Below are 20556 nucleotides of genomic sequence, written 5' to 3' on the forward strand. Positions count from 1 at the left end.
TTTTATTGTTGAATGTTGGGAATACGTGCCTATAGATATATAGGGTAGATCAATAAAGGGAGACGAATTAAAGCCTTTTTAATCTTTTCCTCTCTCCCTTACCCCAGAGTCGAATTGATTGCCGTTCCACGCTGGATATCAATTAAAGTCTCCTCTCTTTTCCTTTCCTCTTTCCTATAGAAGGAATGAGAGAAGAGAGAAAATCCGAAAGAAGAAAACACGTGCATTCTGAAAAGGAGGAGAGTGGGGGGGGGGTAAGAGAAGGGCACAAGCAGCTGATAGGGCCGGCGGTGTAGGCAGAGGTAAACAAAACAGGCCAACTCTTTGTGCCCTAGATAGTGGAGAAGCGGAGGTAGTGGTGGCGCTAGTGCTTCAGGTCTCTAGGCGCGCTACCCCCCTTGCTTTCTTTCTCCTCCCCCCCTTTTCTGTGTCAAACCCACTCTCCCCCTCATCCTTCTGGTGGCAGCCAATGCTAGAGGAGGATCAATAAAAGTCATTACGCGTAGGAGTGAACGAAAGAGTGAAGAGAGAGATAGAATGGAAGAGAGCCTCAAGGCACGCACACACAGAACACAGCCCTTGCTTCAGACGCGACTGAGGGATCGCGTAAGAAGGACGGGAGTTGAGAACGTTCTCTTCTCTATTTTTTCGGGGAGATCGGTGCGCGCGTGTGTTGTCTAGAGCGGAGGTAGAAGCTAATCCTCTCCGTTTACCTCTCTGCATTTTCTCTGGGAAGAACAAAAATAAAAAAAAAGAGGGGAAAAAAAAGCACGTGGTATTTTTTTTTCTGTTGCCTCCGCTGCCGTTGTTTATTCCTATTCTCGGTTTCGTTTTTGTTCGCGTCAACGTTTTGTTCTCTTCTATTTACAAGTGTAAATAAACAAATTGAACTGTCACATGGCGCGATACACCACTCAACGTCGTCTCAAGGTAAGTTGTCTTACATTATGTGACAAACCATCACACATTTTCATTAGTAGTTTAATCAAACATAACTTCGTACCCAAAACACCATCCTAAAACATAACCATAAAAAGGTCTCGCGTAGCATTATGTCAGTTTAAGATATATACGAAATATTTGTTTCACTCTTCAGAAATAGGTAGTTAATTGGTTAGGAACATCTATATCAACGTTTTAGTTAGACATTAAACAATGAGAGTCTTAATTCGAAGCAAGAAGTAAAACGAGTGCTCTGGCATGCCATTCTTTTTCCACGATTTCATGAGTATTAAACAAACATTTTCTGCAAATTTTTATTACTTTTAAATCAGTCGAATGGTAATTAAACATTCGAAACGAAAAAAGAAGAAACTACCACACACTCTGAATAGATAAATTAGAAAAAATATTCACATTTTGCGCGTTACTAATGAAAAGTTTATTATTAAACAACGATGCATTAGTTGCATCCTATAATGTGATGCTCAATGACATAAATAATGAAACAAACTATCGAAATTGTGAACCAAATATTTACACTTTGATGATACTTGAAGATTAGTTTACCTACAGCGCATTCATGTTGAGATAAATTGTTTTTTAGGTTTAAAATATTTACTTGATTTTTTTTTTCATAAAAGAATATTTCTTCAGTCGTTGAGAAAACGTGCCATTTTCAATAATCAACTGAATGTTCACTTTTCTGTAACCGGAATAATAGGATCCATTCTATTTTACTTTTATTATTAAACAATTTACTCGTAATTCTTTCCTGAAATAACTACATTCGCAAGAAGTGAAATTGGAGATCATTTTACAGCCAAATTTAAATGAATTAGGTACGTTCTTTAGTTATAAGTGTAGAACCAGAACATCAACAGCAGTAAATATTTTTTTTCTTACGATTTTAAAGAGATCGTTTTTCAATGTAATATTTAAATTCATAATTTATTCTGTTGAGGAAAAACAGTTTTGAATATTGAATTATAAGTAAGAGAGGATCCTTTTTTTTTTAATTATCAACTTTTGACCCGAATAAAAACTAATTTAACACCCACTATCTAGTTCATATTCGCCAAACTTCACAGACATTTTAAAAATCTGTATTCAGCTTTGTGCATCGATATTTATATTTTATAATGACTAGATACATTATGTACTTCTGGATAGATCAAAATAAACTTCAGTTTCGAATTGTTCAAATAACATCACATTTTATTCTAGGCAATCAAATATCTCTGTGTAACTTCGTAAAGTACTAATTTCGAAACAGTACTAAAGAGTTTATTTTAAAAATGTCAATTTTAAGACAAAATATAGCTTTTCATTTCATTATCCCAACCCCTCCCTTTCCTTTTCTTTAAATCGAGCAAGTCTATTTCTGCATGCATTTTATTATCAGGATTAAGTAGTTGATGACAAATGATTTTTTTTTTGTAGCATATTTGGCTGTTTTATCTCTTCATTGGGTATTATTCTTTCTAGCTATTTTAAGTCATTTTTAAAAAAATTTTCATTTCTTAATAATATTTTGAATTTTACGATTTTTGAATCGCATTTTTTTCCAGCGTAATTTGCTTATGAATTAATTATTTTATACATAAATTAAATTTTAAATACCCTCGAATAACGAGTATTGATTAATAATAAAATTTTTTAAGGCAATTTCCAAAAGCAATTTTTGTACAAAAAATTTACTTTAAGACTATAAACAATCTTTCAATTTAAAGACTAAAAAAACACATTTGATAATGCAGCACAACTTTGATGAAAAAAACACAATGTTTTTGAAGATTATAACTAATAAATTTCTGTTTATTATTCTATAATTGATAGCTTCTATTTATCAGGTATATATTTACATTTTATTTCAATTATAAATTACTTATTCATTTAAATAAGTATAAATTTATTACTATATTTATTGAAATAAATTATGAATTTATGATTTTTTTTATGAAAAAAAAACACAGTTTCGAAGATTTTTAAGGATCAAATCTTTTATTTTAGGGTCATTTTTGATTGTTTTTCGCACTTTTTTTTAAAAGAATTTTTGGGTTATGGACAACTGCTTATAACGCTTATATAAGAGTTGTAAAAAGTTTGCATGTATTTTCCACTACTTTCGCGAAAACATGATAAAACTTTCTCTTTTACTATCTCCTTATTTGCGTTTATATGGATCAGAGATAGAACTAGGATTAGAAAAAAATATAAGAGTTAATTTTTTTGTAGATTTGTTGTTATAATTTACATTATTAACTATAATTTTTGGCTAATATTGTAGTTCAAAACCTTTTATTAATATTAATAGTAATGCACTAGATATATAATAAAAATATGATTTTTTAGTCATATTTCCAAATTTTATCCCATAGTTACGAAAAAAAAATTTACTTATTTTTTTAATTCCTCGATAAATGCTTTTCCGTACATATATGAATTAACCCCATGAATTGTGTAGATTGAAAAACTTTGTCGTCAAAAAGCCTCCTTAAATTAACATATATAATTAGAAACTAGTTGAAATAGTTGAAGTAAAAAAAAAAGTTTCCGAAATTTTCATTTAGAACAAATTGAAATAAAAGGTTTATATCATTAAGATAGAATATCAGTGAAATGAAAATTAAAGAACATTAAATATTTCAACCGCTCTTCTAAAATATTGGGATCCTATTTTACAGATTAATGTTTCGATAGTCAAAATTTCGTTGGAAAAGAAAAAGGTTTGTTCATACAGAAAAAATACCTTTTTGTGTCTGATCGCGTGACTTAATTTAGAGTCGGCATATTTGAGGTCACCCTAATTGGCGTGAAAATCCGATCATTTACACAAAAGCTATTTAGAGTGATATTTTTATTTTGCGATATACTATAGCAAAAGTATATATTGTGTTATAAGAAAATCTACTCTAAAACCCAAATAGAAGAAAAGAATATGAAACTTCTAGCTCACTTTGTGTTCATACTTATTTACCTGAAATGGAGGCATGGGAAAACTTTGTTAAAAAAAAGAAAAAAATATATATATACTATTTTTTATAGACTGTGACATCATCTGATGAGATAACGTATACAGACTTAACATAGTATAGACCTATCAGGGGTCTGTTTAGAAGAAATTCGGTTCACAAAATATCTTTCTATAAAAACGAACCTTTCACAAAGTAATTTATCTTTTTATTGGACCCTTCACAAATTTGTGTATCTTCATTATTGTTTTGTCTATCGAATAAACCCTTCCTGGGGGAGAAAAAAGAAAGACGGTTTGAAACGAACCAAGTTTTCCAAGTTTCCCTAAGTTTAAATTCCAAATGTAGTATTCTAAATATTTCTATATTTACAAACATCGTGTCTTCATTCTTATTGCTATTAAATGATAATTTTTTTTTGTCAATAAATAATTAATCACTTTATATTTATTCATAAAATTAATGAATAGAAATTAAGTAAATAAAAATTTCTGGCAATTTTTTAAATAAAATATCATAATTGTAAGAATTGTTTAAGTTTACTTAATGCATAACACATTAAAAGTGATACATTTCTAAGTTGTGTTATTTAAAATATGTCAATTGAAATTATTAAAAATGTGAGTGATTTTGTTTCCATTATTCGACCGAAATGAATATTCTGTGTTGAGCGCTATAGGCTAAATACCAAATATTTGTATGTTGCATTCCTAATTTAGTAGCAGCAATTGTTGAGCAGAATCTTGTATCTATTTACAATTTAAAAACTTCTTGAAAAGGTTTTTAGAGGTTTTTGCAAAAACAGGACCCTATTTGCACACATTCACAAAAGCAGGACTCTGGTTGAAAGAATGTGACTTAACCCTTATTTTATAGTCACAAATTATGAGTAGTTTTTTCACAATTTTACAAAAACACTACCTTTCGCGAAATGTCTGGACAGACCCCTGCATATAGTATAGACTTATACAGTATAGAGATAACTTATAAATAAAAGACCCTTTGTCAACTAAGCTTACTTACAGCCAAATTATTTGACGCACTATTAGATTCGACTTAAAGTCTTAATTATCAGGTGATACAATACAGCTTTATTGTGTTTTATGTGACTGAAACCGGTTTGCACTTGTTTACGTTCGTATAACAATTGGTTAACATTATAATGAAATACTTTAAAAATAAATACAAATAGGAGGTACATAAGAAATCTCTTGAATAAAAACCCATGACATGTATGTTTAAATATAAAGGTATTGCTTATAAACTAGCGCAAAACATGTCATTATTGAAACACTACAGCTCGTCTAATAATTTGGTCTAATTATTATATTGTAATAATATAGTACCTGTTATAATAAATATTCTATATTTATGTAACGTATCGTCTCATTTATCCAATAGTCAAATTTATATTATATATCGTCTAATTTAACCAGTTGATATACGAATGTAAACAAGTGCAAACCGGTTTCAGTCACATAAAAACTATACAGCTGTATAGAGTATCACCTGATAATTAAGATTTTACATAGATTCTTAGAGTGCGAGTCTAATAATTTTTGCAGGGAACTGTATTTAAAGAATTGAGTAGACAAAGTTTTTATTCTGTATTTGCCTAAATTAGGTTTCGAGTTTACACATTTAACATAAGGAAATAGATTTAATTCATTTATTTATTTTCCTTATTTACGTATTTTGTTTCTTATATCCACAAGCTTTCAATTAGCCAAATTTCTCATATTCATTTAAACTGTGTTCTCGTCCGGTGTTGGTACTTATGGGGTGCTTGATTTCAAAAAGTCAACATTGTTTTAAATTACTTGTCGACATTTTATGACCTTCTACCACTCTCAGACCGGCCTCTGTCTCTCAGTAACTGACTTTAAAGTAAAATGAATTCATTTTGTTATACTTCAAATTGAAATAAAATTAAACTAATAAATTAGACTAAAATAAGATATTTTCCATAAAATTCTCAATATTTTTAAAAATATTTATACTAGATCTCCTTGAGATCTCAAAATACGATCTTTCTCTAAGAAATTTCAGTATTTTCAAAACCTTTTCTGAGATCTTTTTTTTTTCCATTGAGATCATAAAATATTCTGATCGTGTCCTATCAATAGAAATATATTTAGGAAAAATGCTTTTTTTTTTTGTCTAAGAAATAAAGTCATTTTTTAAGTTTAAAATGATCGACGAAATGTGTGCATAGATTATCCGGTATAAATCTTTTCACAAATTGTAATTTCATCTCTTTATTAACCAATAAATCATATTCATTCCATTCTAAAGAAAAAAAATGTGATTAACATCAATCAATGTTCAAAATATTATATTCCCCCCCAAATAACATTCTGTTGCTTCTCCTCAATTCTTTGTATACAACACTCATCATCTAAAGAGCTTCTAACATATTCTTAAATAAATCAATTGTGAAAAAGCCACTAAATATCTGGATTTAACTCTCATCAAATTGAGAGAAACTGAATCGAATAAAAATAAGATCTAAAAGTAAATTTATTTCATTTAGATCTGATTATAGGGTCCAGGTTCTAAAAAATGTTTGAGGTTAAAAAGCTTCTTATTTGTCATAGTTGTTTTTTTTAATCCATATAATTCAAATTTAATATAATTTATAATTTAATGAAATTATATTTATACCTGAAGAAATGTAAAGAGAGATTTCTAGAATGTTGATGTTGAGCAAAAATCTCAACTTCTATATACAAAAATGTTCTGTAATGTATAATGCAAGAATTCTGTAATGTATGTAGTTAAAATGCATGTTTTGTTGGGAATCTTAGATTGATATTTTATAGGAAGTATAAAATTATTTTATAGAACGTTTAGCGAATGTCGTATACTTTAATGTTTTTATAAATTGTTTGGGAATCTAAAATTAATCGTGAGGTATAAATGTTATGTAAGACAACAAAATTTTTTGAAGAAGGCAAGAAAATTCCGATTGTGTGCTTTTGAAGTTAATCACTATTATACCCCGTAATTTGTAAGCATTTGTAAAAGTTAACCGAACATGCACTGAAACTTTTTTTAAGAATATTATTAGGAGAAATGTAATTAAAACTGATTGGAGATCTGATTATACTGATAATTAACATTTCCTAACTATATATGGGAAATTAAAAAATAGGAAATGATCAGGAAGGGAATAGGAAAGGACAGTTCCAAAAATATAAACTGCCAAAAATAAACGTTTTCATCTTAATAAACTGACTAAAAAATACTTAATTGATTTAAATAAAATAAACTGTTTAAGGAGTAATTGTATACGAAATAGTATTGCAACAGTTAATGCGTGAAAAAGACAAAAGTATTTATAGTCTAAAATTATTGTTTTACAATACTCAACGCATTCATTATTGCAACAATACTCAATGCATTCATTATAGCAACAATACTGGCTGCTGTAAAAGCTGATGTAAGGTTATAAAAGTTTATGTCGATGTTTACTTTCCAAGTTCAAAGGGATCATCGGGTTATTTTTAATAAAAATTTATAACATAGTTGTTATTACATAGTTATTTATACGTAGTTCTCTGAAGCTTTGCTTTAAAACTTTACACTACGCTACTTTGCTTTTAAAAACATTTTTATTAAGGTATCAGTATTTTATTACAAATTATTTAAACTAAACATTATTTTATCTCAACTTTTTAAATTTTTCAGCATTTTTAATTAAATAAATTTTTAATTAAATAAATTTCGACATAAATGAAAGTCTTTTTACTGTAACAATAGACACAAATCACTTCATTTTAACAATTGTCTAGTTTTACAAACAATTAGTGTTTTAAAAAAATTGGCTTCTTTGGACTTATTTAACCCTTTACGTACCATCTGAAATTTTAAGTTTCACTAATATTATTACTATGGAGCATCTCCTATAATATTGATTTCCATTGTTCATTAATAGTTGACACTAACATTTTTTATCGGTTCTTTAACGTTTTTAGCTAGTTATTGAAAAAAGTATAAAATGCTAAACTGTATTTAATATTTTATAATGTGGCGTCATTCGCAAATGGAAAATTTTATGGACAATTACAAAATAATATTGATTATTTTTTTAAAAAAATGTTTGTCAAAGTAATGTTAAAAAGGACTTTAAAATTGTCGTTATTTAAAAGGGTAAAAAGATTCGAAGATCTTGGATATTTTTTTTGACTCTTTGGTAAATAAGGACTATATGAAGAATAGGATTGTATTCTTAGTGCTTTCATTTTAAAATGTGTATTTTGTATCAAAAATAATCTATTTAAAGTTACGACTATTGTATCAAAATCCTGTTTACTTTATATGATCAGAATAATTTTGCCTCTCTCTAACGGCTTTTAAAAAGTTTGTGTCCAACACATATCCTTTGCAAACATGTAGTTTTTAATTATTCATTTCAATTCTTAAAATCCAAAAAATTAAAATTAATTTTTGGAATTGTATATTTTTAAAAAATGGAATTTTATTTCAATAAGATCTAAAATTTTCTGAAAATTTCGATAGATCCCAAAAACTTTTAGAATGAAAAGTATTGTTTAAGACTGTTTTTAAGATTAAATATTTTAGGAAAGGTCAATTTTCGTGACAAAATATTTTGTGACCGGTCCATTTTTAAAAAAAGGAACTTTCTTTGATGGGTCTGTGAATGGATTTAACTTTTTCCTAAACAGTCTGAATATTTGCAATTATTTGTAAGGCATTAAAATAACCACTCTTTGCAAATCATATAATAGAAGTGTTTAAATATTATCAAGGTATTTTTTTTATTTATGATATTTATTTAAATTAAAAAACTGCAATAAGAATTTGAACGTGAATTAGAATCATACTAGCAATAAAGGTGGCTGGAAAGTTATAAAAAAGGGTCAAAACCCATGGCAAGAAATTTTCCAGTACAACGTTGTTTTCAAACAACGTATTTTAAAGTGATAATCAGACTTGAATTATTATAAATAATATTTATGAATAAAATAAATCAATATTCAAGAATACATTTTTCAATTTCATCGTAATCATTTTTTTACGAGTTTACAAGTACAGCCTCTTTTAGTATAAGTTAGGTTTTTAATCTGAAATTTGTATCAATAGTTTAAAAAAAAACATTTCAATTTTTATTTTATAAAATATTACCTAAAATCAAAGATATGTATTTTAAATAGATATATTTTAATTTGATTCATACAGATCAATAGCTTTGTAAATTTATTTCAATTGCTTTTAAAATCAACGATATGTTTTAAAATTATCATTTACTTTTATGGAAAACTTACAGATGTCTATTATTACATTTATTAGTCTGGTGTGTACTTCATTTTTTTGAGACATAACTTCTCGAAGGATAACAAGTAAGGTATATTTTCAGTATATTTTCGGTATATAAGGGAGTGTATATTCGAAGCAAAGTTGTGGTGGTTATATCTCGGAGAAAAAAAATGGTCGGAGGTAAATTCAGAGACTCAAACTAGCACAGACAATATATATTGGAGACAAAATTTTGAGGGCAATATTTCAGAGATGAAATAATGAAAGAAATATATCGGTGATAAAATAGGTTGGGAACAAAATTGTAAGGCCAATTTCATTAAGACAAAATAATCTTCACTATGTTTCGAAGACAACAAAATATGGAGACAATATCATGGAGACAAAATTATGACTTTATTTTGGGGGGAAAAAACAGTGGGAACAAAAGCTCGAGACTGAAGTAACACTATCCTGAGTACAAAATAATATTGTTCATGTCTTAGGAACAAAGTATGTAATATTTTTCCTTTCTTCTAAATAGTAAAAAAATACTAAAGATACTATGCAGATAAACGAAACGACAAATTCCGTTATTAATTTTTGTATAATTTGCGCAATAGAATTGAAATGAGTTGTTATGTCGACACTACTTATGGTTAATAATATGCGACATTCCATTTAAAATTAACATTTTGAGCAAGACAATTGTTAGGATGTCTTATTATATTTAGTCTATTGGAGTAAACCAACAGCACTGCAGTGTTATCTTAAAAAGTAAATATATCAACAAATCTGCAATACTTAGAAAAGTTATCGTAAATACGGGATAGTACCGAACTTTTTTTCAATACGTAAGCACTTATTGTTATGATCTTAAATCATGGTTGTTTATAGATAACTTTTTTGAAACAAAGTTGCATTTGCGCAAAACTAATAGCCTTAAATGTCCGTAGCGTTTTCAAAAAGGGCTTAAAGGTGCTTATTTTTGATTTTCGTTTTTTAAAACCCCTTAAAGGTGCTTTTTTCATTGGGTGTTTTTAAAAAGTACTTCATTTTCCCTTTTTCAAAATGAGATTTTTCCTTTACTATGTTGATTTTCGCTTCGAATTATGCAAAAAGACACGTTGTTCTATTCAATGTTTTCCCAAATCATTCAACCCCAATCTATTTCGGCGTATTGTCAGCCCGTAGCGTATGAAACGTTTTACATGATTCAAAATTTCATGATTTTTGACAATTGTCAAAAACAATGGCAATTTTTTGACATTACCGTTAAAACATGGTAAAACCGTCAATTGTCGAAAATTTTTAACCCTGCCCAATTATGATATTTTTTAAAGTGCGTGAAAATATTTTTTGAGTTCTTGATAAGAGCTTATTTTTTGTTGAATAATTTGGCTACGCACCCTGTATTACACTACAGCCATTCCATTAGAATAAGGGTTTCCATTATATTGACTTCTGTAATGCATCAAATAATTATAGAGGCGGCGAAAATCATAATACGATACGTTATGACGCATCGTCTAGGACACGTGATTCTCAAAGGAAAAAAAACTAAAAATCAAACTTTTAAACCAAGTCTCTGTTATTGAGGTGAACATTAGAATACTTTCTGAGTTGCTTTTAAATGATGCAGATTATCACTTCTAACTATTAGCCTTGATTGTTCAAACATAAAAAAACAAAAATTTGGAATAGTCACATGCTTTAGTAACAAGCTTAGTTAGAATGGAAATATTCCATTTACGTAGTTTCACCCGAATGTCAAAATGATAAGTTATTATATTATTTAACGTTAAAAAAAACTCATTTGACATTTGCTATAATATCTTATAAATTATAAAATATTAAACATTTTTGATAACTAAAATCTATAAATTTGCAATTTAACTAAGAAAAACTTTTAAAATTGATTTAAGTAAGAGCAGCTGTTAGCGCAAATTTTATTTTCATATTAACAACCGAATTATTAAATCGTTTAAATGAACATCTTTTTTAAAATTGACTGTTTAGGCTGGTAGAAATTAAAACCCAAAACTAATCACTCATTGAAACTTACAAAATTTTATTCTCTTCTTCTTTACAGAGAAGCTACATATTATTCTCTATGGAACAACACAATTTGCGAAACTTCGAATTGATTCGCGTAAAACATTGAAAAAAACTAAATGTGGCAGAAATAAGTTAATTGTTGTGTGTTTAAAACAAAACATTTGTTTAATTGAAACAAAAGAATGGACTTCAAACGGTTTAAAGTATCACAAATAATCACTAAGTGCTGCTCAAAGTAAATTTTAAAAAAAAGCACTTCTCATTCGGATTAAAGCATTGTTCTCAACAGGTAACAACTATAATTTAAACAAAATAAAATAAGCATAAATGTCCCTGTCGGTTAAAGAACAAATAATTTCATTGTTTTTATTTGTCTGTTGTAAATGAACACATTTATTATTATTAAAAAGTTTGTTCGTTTCTTGATCTGGTGCGCTTAGAAACAAAACTAATGTCATCCATTTGGTAGTTTAAAAGCTTGAATAGCGTGGGCTCTAGAACTCTTTTTGTGGCGAAATACAACTTAGTTAATCGTTTTGAAATAATTCTTTGGTTTTTAGTTGTTTCAAACATAAAAGGCTTAAAAAAGAATCTTTTGATGATTAAATGTTTTAAATAACAGTTTCTAAAAATTTCAAAATAGGGATTAAATTATCGTCAGCATAATTCCTTCTATTGTTTTCCAAATATGTTTTTAATGTCATTATTTGTTTGCTTTAAATATCTGTAAAAGTTTTCTAGTTATAAAAATATTATAGTTTAAGTTATGTAAACAAATTACCGAAAGCAAACTTTTGAAAGATTGGAAAAATGTTGGCTTATTTCCGTTACTACTTAGTCTATTAAAATAATAGTCAACTAATTTCATGCCCCCCCTTTTTTTTTTCTTTGATTTTATTCTAAAGGATATTCACTCAAATAACTACACAGAAATTTGTGTTGAGAAAAATAGTTCAAAATGTAATGGCTGACATATTGTTTGATGAGCTAATATCAAAAATGGTATTTTTTTTTTATCAAATGGTTAAATTCGACGATTGGATACATTAGACGATTTATTATATAAATATAGAATATTTACTATATCAGGTATTATATTAATATATTATAATAATTAGTCCAAATTATTAGACGCACTGTAGTGTTTTAATAATGACATGTTTTGCACGAGTTTATACGCAATACTTTTATATTTAAACATACGTGTAATGAGTTTTTATTCATAAGACTTTTTATATACTGTATTCCTATATTATTTTTTTACATATTTCATTACAATGTTAACCAATTGATACACTAACACAAACAGTCTCGTAAAGACAATAAAGCGGTAGAGTATCACGTGATAATCAAGATTTTACATAGAATCTTATAATGAGTCTAATAATTTGGCCAGGGAACTATAGTCCAACAAGGGAACTGTTTTCGGCAAATGCAACAGGTTCTGCTTGGGACATGTTAACACTTTTTGAATTTAACACACTTATACTATTCAAGGACAATTACGAGGACCTGTTTGAAACGAATACGTGGTAGAATTTGAAGGGTAATTGGAGATTCAGATTTTAGTTTATAACAAGTTTATTTCTAAAACATTCTAAATTATTATGCATAGAAAGATCGCTTGCAAACTGTTTCGGTTTTGTGTGTCGTGTTAGAGTAAAAAGGTGAAAAATACTAGAATACTTGAATTGTATTGACCCCAACTAAATTTATTTAAATTCATTTAAAAGAAGAAAAAAAAACACATTTAACTGTTCTAATTCATTTTTAAGCTACATGTTTTATGTCTTATTTTGATGTACGTAAAAATTTTGAGATAGTTTCTAAAGATTAAAATTTTATATTATTATTCCCTACCTCCATCTTTACATTTCAAAATAACTGGACTCGCTTAAGATAAATAAAATTTATTACCACAAAAAGACGGAACTTGTATTTTGCGTATGAATAACATCTCCTATTGAACTGACGTTTACGGGAATTTTTGTTCATTTTTGTTCTTTTAACCACAGGAGTCATTTTTTAAATCGAGACCCCATCTGTCTCAATTGTTTTTTTGTTTTTTCCTGCGGTACACGCGACGGTGCATTTCTCTTAATTCATGTCTCAAAATATGATTTATCATTTGTCTGTTTCCTTGAAAAACTGGGTCAGTCGTCTACCTTTTGTTTTTGATCTATCCCTCTCTTATTGAATAATAGTCGAAGAATTTCATTCCATTGAAATTAGTTTTGTTTATAAGTAACAGAAGAAAAAAAAACATATCCAATAAAGTAACAAAACTATGCTTAGTCGAAATCCATAAATAAAAATGACCGATCATAATTTTGATAAATAATTTTAATCGTAATAGTAATGATTCGTATAAACCTAGCTATACTATTATTACTTTAAGTCATTTGGTTTTTTGATTTTAAGAACAGGAAGATCTGACACAGAATTTGTTTTTTCTGCAAAAATTTTTTTTTATTGTTATGAAAACAAATGATAAAAGCGTTTAATAAAATATAGTGTAGTTATTGAAATAGTTAATAATAAAGTAACAATTTATTTATTCAAAAACTTAGTCAATGTGTACTTTTTTCTGTAAGCATTAGACTGAAAAGCAGGGGTTTTTAGAATCTCAGCTTTTAGGTTATTTCCAAAACTAAGAAAGTAAGAAAATATTTCTTTCGTGAAATAAAATATATAAACAAAAGTTTTATGTTATCAAATCAAAATGTTGCATTTTGCTTATCAAGAATTAATATCAATTTTTTTTAATATATAAAAATTTCGGAAATCTTAAAGTTATAATTTAATAATTTTATTTTTTCTGCAAAAAATTGTTTTTATTGTTATGAAAACAAATGATAAAAGCGTTTAATAAAATATAGTGTAGTTATTGAAATAGTTAATAATAAAGTAACAATTTATTTATTCAAAAACTTAGTCAATGTGTACTTTTTTCTGTAAGCATTAGACTGAAAAGCAGGGGTTTTTAGAATCTCAGCTTTTAGGTTATTTCCAAAACTAAGAAAGTAAGAAAATATTTCTTTCGTGAAATAAAATATATAAACAAAAGTTTTATGTTATCAAATCAAAGCGTTGCATTTTGCTTATCAAGAATTAATATCAATTTTTTTAATATATAAAAATTTCGGAAATCTTAAAGTTATAATTTAATAATTTTGTTTAATGCTAAAGGGTTGTGTTGCGTAGCGGGGAATAAAAGAAAAAAATATATATAATTATATATATATAATAAACGTTTTCATAGTGTTAGGAAATTTTCTTAAAAGACTGGAGTTTTGAAGTGCTTTTAAAAGAGGTTTTACACCCAATCTTCAAGCAATTATTGCATAGAAAAAAATGTCTCCATACTTTTAAATATTTTATTTCAAATAATTATTAAATGTAATATAAATCATAAACCATATTATAAACCATGTATTTCTAAGATTATGGTAATAAATTATTTTTTTACGTTTAGTGACGTGAAAACGGAAATCCTAAGGGAGTATATTATTTTTTAGGAGAAATAGCTCTATCAATTAATAGCTTTGAGCTGAAAGTTATTAATTGAAACAACTATTTCTACTTTTTGTTGGCCATAAAAAATAGTTCAGTTTCAAATTTGTAGATAAAAGGATCCAATTAAAAAATTACGTTTTGAAAGATTTTAATTTTTTTATTTTTTATCTAAACTACTTTATCGAAAAATATAGCTTATTTTAAAGTTTTTTTCCCTTCTGAAATCTCTGAAACAATAGTTAAACTTCAATAAATAATAATAGAAATTTCTTCTATAAATATTAATAATAGTAATAGATAGTTCTTAAACTTCACTTCGTTTCCAAAATTTGCGAATTTGGAAATTCTACTTAAGAAATTATATTTCTTAAGTAGAATTAAATGACTGGAATGTTTACGACTGTTTCGAAAAAAAAAAAAAAATCTTTTATATTTAAAATCTGTGCAGGTTCGATTGAAGTACAATAATTGACTAAAAAGGTGTCCGAAAATGCCGATGAAAGTACAAGTGATGTACCATGTAAAATAAAAAGTGCTTTGTTTGACTGAATTACATGAAATAATTCCTTTAATTATTAAAGTACTTATTAGTATTCAGTAACATTTAAATTTATATTTTTATTAATAAAATATATTATTTTTTAAACACATTAAATTTTTTATACTCATTACTGAACTTACACGATATGCTGATTGGACAATTGGAATGAAATATGCGAATTATTGTTTAACATGTAAGTTTAACCGTCCTTTAACAGTTAAGTTTAACAGTTATTCTTTAGTTCAATTGTCCTTTTGATTGGAAGCACTCAGCTACACATAAAAAGATCAATTGACCAAAATATGAAGCGATATTGTTAGTATTTATCAACGTGAAGCAACATATTTATCACTGCACCAATTTATAATATCGACCATTGCATTAAAAATGAATTTTTTAAACTAAACTAACAGATTATTCACAAGATCTAATTCCAAATAATTAACTTGTTGATAAAATCTCAAATGACTGTTACCATGCATAATCAACTCATATACTATATTGTAAATACATAGTTACTTTTATATTTCTTGAATTTATGTCAGATAAATTAGCGTAGTGAAATGGAATTCAGTTTTTATAAGTAATTCGAAAAACAGGCATCATTCGTTTGTTTAACAAATATGTTACCCAATGTTAATACTACTTTTTCATACCTTAAACTGCGTTTTCGAACTCTAAAATACTTAGACTTTTTTTCTATTTTACTCTTTGTTTAATAATTAAAAAGAAATAAAAATAAATTTTTAAACTTTCTTGAATTTAGTCTTTGAATATTGTTTAAAGATTTTTAAATATACCTTGATATACGATAAAAGTTCGCCTATTGATGGCTGTTATACTTGTATGTTCGACCCATTATAAAAAATGTTTTTGTTTAGCATTATTTCATACATTCTCACGTCTAAAATTGTGCCCCACAATTTTTTTTTTCATGAAGAGTGTTTTAAAAAAATCGTTATGTGAAATTATCTATGTTTACAATGAGTGTTCAAGTAAGCTTTTTTTAAAACGAAAACACAGTTAAACTAAATAAAATAACTTTGCTTTACTATATTTTTTGCCCTTTTTAAGTATTACAATATTTCATTGTATAAGAAATTTTCTTTTTTGTATCAAATTTTCACTTCATTCACTGGATTTGAAGTTCACAAACGAATTGTTGAGTTCAACTATCGATGATGACTGTTCTACAAACAGCTGCGATTGGAAATTTACATTCGAACGTTTCGACACTTGTTTAAAAGAAGAATTGTCCAACAGCAGGTGCATGTCGATGAATAGTGATGATCGATCCTTGGGGAGAGACAACGATCAAATTCCCATCGAGAAATCGATCCCATTCTAAGTTTTCATTTCATGTTTTTATTTTTCCAGCTTCTTCGTTGTATGAAATGAACGTGTAATAGACGCAAAAAGGGAATTTGCGATTAAACCGAATCTTCAACCTCGAAAAACGCACTCTTTTTTCTTATCTCCTTTGCCACTGGCTTTTCAATAATCCCGCTTCCAAGCGTTGCAGCCTTCTCATTGGCTAGCTTGGCGGCCACCCCCTTTTCTTTTTTTTTTCCTTCTTTCTTTTCCTTTTATCGTGCCATCCGTTTCGCGTTTATTGAGGTAGGGGTGGAAAAGCTGTTGTTTTTGTGCCATTGATTAGGAGAACTTTTTCTTTGGCGATTTATGTTTTTGTTATTATTTTCTTGCTCTTGTCGCTTAATCGCCAAAGGTTAATGGGCTACGTCGATCTTTTTTTTTTTTTTTTAATCTTTTTTTTCTTCTTTCTTTCCCTCCGATCTCCTCCCAAGCTTCTTTTCTACGCAAATTATAGTCTGCGTTTTTATGTTCCCCCTCCCCTTTTCTTTTAATACTGTTTTGTTGTATTTGAAGTGTAAGCTTGGATTTATAGTTTCACACTTGAGAATAAAAATTTGCATTTTTAAAAAAAATTAAAATTTGAATTAAAATAATTTTGGTTGTTCTATGAAATGGCTTAAACATTTGTTTTATTATTTTTATTACTATTAATCCATTTGAAATTGAGAGGAGTTGATGTAAAATTATAAATATTTTACTTAGTTTTTCTATAATAAATTAATTGCTGTGGAAAGAAACTTGGTTAAGAGAATTTAACACTCGAATTTTATACAATCTATTAATTGAGGCAAAACTGCTAAAGGATATGATTAAAATTACGGATGGAGGAATTAATTTACCATAGAGCTTCTTTATTATTCTTTTCTTTTATGTTTAAGTATTTTTAATATGTGTTTAAAAAAAAACATTTTTTTCTAACAAAAACTGTTTTCTACATACACATAATAAAGTAGGTGAAATAAAAAATTATTTTCGAAGCTTATTTGAAAAATAAGTATTTTGCTTTTTTTCCCCTTTAAAAAAAAGCACCTTAGTTATTTTTTTTCCACATCGATCGAGTCTAATTAATACTGTAAGATGTTTTAATTTTTTATTTTAAAATGTTAATGAAAGAACACTTTTTCAAAAGAGATATTCAATAGGATCTGATGATAGCGTAGAACTGAAGTTGGCTGAAACATTCGTAAAATAGAAAAGGCATGACGTAAAATTATTTGCACCATAAATCAAAAATTCAGTTTTTCAATTGCTTCATCTGTGATAGCAAACCTTTTGCATTCATTTTGATAATATTAAAAGTGTATCCAATTTTACATTGGAAAAAATAAGCTCTCTATTTTTAATTCACAAAGAATTTGATGTTGATATTGAAGAAATGTTCTTTCTTTTTATTGGTTTCTGTTTTGTTGTGGCACCTAATAATAAGACCCCCGTAATATTATTTTATAAAACAAAAATATAAGCTGCAAATCTGTAATAAATTAAAAAGAATGCAAAGAAAATTCATAAAACGATGTACATAAAATGCGATTCTGAGAAAAAACGAAAGCAGTGGCCCATCTTCGGTGTGTAACATTTCTTGACAAAATTTTATTTTTCATGTTATTGATTTTTCAATATTCAATAATCTTGAAAATGCAACAGATGGCGATCCAATCGTAATTTTTGTAAAAAATTGGACAGTACCCTCAGCAATAAGTTTTTTATAATATTTTTTATTATGATTATACATAACAGTTTTATTTGTATAATAATTTTATTATAATTATCATAACTATAATATTTGTGTTCTTAATTTTAAAGAATAGGTTCATTTAAAATATGATATCATTTCGAGGCCTTTGAATGTTAACGTTTAAGTGAATTTAAAAACGCTATCAAAGATGAATCCATTTAAGTAACATTTTTAAAGGTGTAATTTGATGAAACATCAGAATGAAACAATGATTATTATAATGGATGAAAAAAAAATGAATGACATTTTTTGTTCCAAATGGACTTATTCCAGTTTTTCTTTGTTACAATTTATTTTAACTATCATAAAAATTATATTCTTTTCAAATATAGAAATGTATTTATTTCCGTACGGTAATAAGTAATAGTTTTTGTAATAGTTTTGATCTATGCAAACAAAGTTGTTTGAATTATTGATAAGTGATTATTTTTTTGAAGAAAAAAACGGTAAAAGTCTGCCTTAGAACAAATTTTATGAAATTATGTTTTTGATAATAAATTTCCGGCTACTACTAAAGAAGCGATAAGTAGCTGCCCTATGAAGATTGATAAATGCATGACTGAGCACATAAATTTAAAAAAGAAAAGAAAAAGAAGATACGATATGTTTGAAGTCTGAAAAATGACTCGGCACTTAATACAATTTTTTTGATTTATAAAAGGATATTACTTTTTTTTTCTCAAAATAAATAAATCAATAACAAAAAAAAGTTGTGATCGTCTTATTACAATCACTGGCTACCCATGGGTCAAATGCTTCTTCTTTCTGGATGAACTCCGTTAAACGCCACACCATTTCAAATCATGGGTCGCACAAACTGTCTCCATGGATGTTCATATCCTTCCCCTATGTACGTGTTTCACAACAATACTTTTCCTTCTTCAGCATTTATATTGAAATCACCGTCAAGACAGTCATTATACGTTCATAATAAAGAAGGATATAAAAATACTTTATTATTATGTAAATACATTAAAAATGCCTGCTACTGAACATAAAAAGAAAAAGAACAGTCGTCGCCATAGCAACGCAGGCGCACTATTTACTATGACTCTTGAACACAGTTGACAAGCGTGTGCACGCCATCAAATCTAAACCAAGACCCAATTTGCCACTGGGTACAAAATCTCATATTTTATTGAAGTTAACTACACTTTAATAGGTGATTTAATGAATGTTTCTTTAAAATGATATCTTCTTATTCACCCAGTCTAAATTATTAAAACAATCATTCGTACTTAAAATACAAATTGTGTGACTCAATGAGAAATTCATTAACGACAACCATTTTAATAATTTATACTCAGGCAAAAACTTCTTTGGGATTCCCCTCTGCTTCGCTACTTCAGTTCTCCTCATTTATACATAGAAGATAAGAGGAAAATTGACTGGAACCTAAAATAGCTGTAAACCCCCTCTAATGGTCAGACGAAATATAGTTCTGTTCATTTTATTGATTTTCTGACTATTCTATGTCCATCCTGCAATATTCCGTTTTCTGATTGTTCACTTTGTCATCTAGCTGTAAAAAATTCATATCCTTACTGACTATAGGGCGGGATTCTGCTAAACTTTCGCAATGACGATGGCTCAATAAATCCAACCAGAAGCCCGCATTTTTGTAAACCTATCGCATTTTGCAATATATATATATATATATAAAAAAGACTTTTGATTGGCCCATTGTGTCCATTGTCTTGGCGAAAATTCAGCTGAATTCCGCACTAGAAAGCCATGAATTTACAAAATATAGATTTTTTGTGCACATACGATAAATTACTGAAGAAGCTAACATAAAACTGACGGATTTTACACTGTACTGATATTTTGTTCAAGAAAAGTTCATTAAGAAAGGAAACCTAAAATAAACTTTCTATTCGATTTGGGGGCCGAGGACAACTTCCCCCTATGCCCCAGCCTTTGTCCGGCTCTGTTCATACTTTTAAAAATTTATCTCTCCTTTTATTACTTTTGACGTCAATTCACGTTTGAGCGTAAAATTGAAAGATCTCGAGATAGAATTATAAATTTTTCTATAACAATGAATAAGTTGTATTTAAAAAAAAAAAAGGAAAAGTAGTTCGTAAATAAGTATGGATTCGCATAACCCAAGAATGCAGGGAAACGTGGATAAATCTCTGGTACTATTAGTTTAAGTT

At 27.7% G+C, this 20556-nt stretch overlaps 1 protein-coding gene across 10 annotated transcripts in view; it reads left to right on the plus strand.

The window, feature by feature from the left end:
• Window positions 1-468: 468 nt before the first annotated feature.
• The window catches only part of LOC107443893 (uncharacterized), a 273621-nt gene continuing 253533 nt past the window's right edge, over window positions 469-20556 (plus strand). For all 10 annotated transcript variants that reach the window (XR_011636254.2, XR_011636255.2, XR_002376833.4 and 7 more), the window contains exon 1: window positions 469-930. The gene's annotated coding sequence lies outside the window, so the exon portion shown is untranslated. The remainder of the gene's footprint in view (window positions 931-20556) is intronic.

Source organism: Parasteatoda tepidariorum, chromosome 2, assembly GCF_982258835.1.
Source record: "Parasteatoda tepidariorum strain Cologne lab strain chromosome 2, Ptep-v5.0, whole genome shotgun sequence".
NCBI lineage: Eukaryota > Metazoa > Arthropoda > Arachnida > Araneae > Theridiidae > Parasteatoda > Parasteatoda tepidariorum.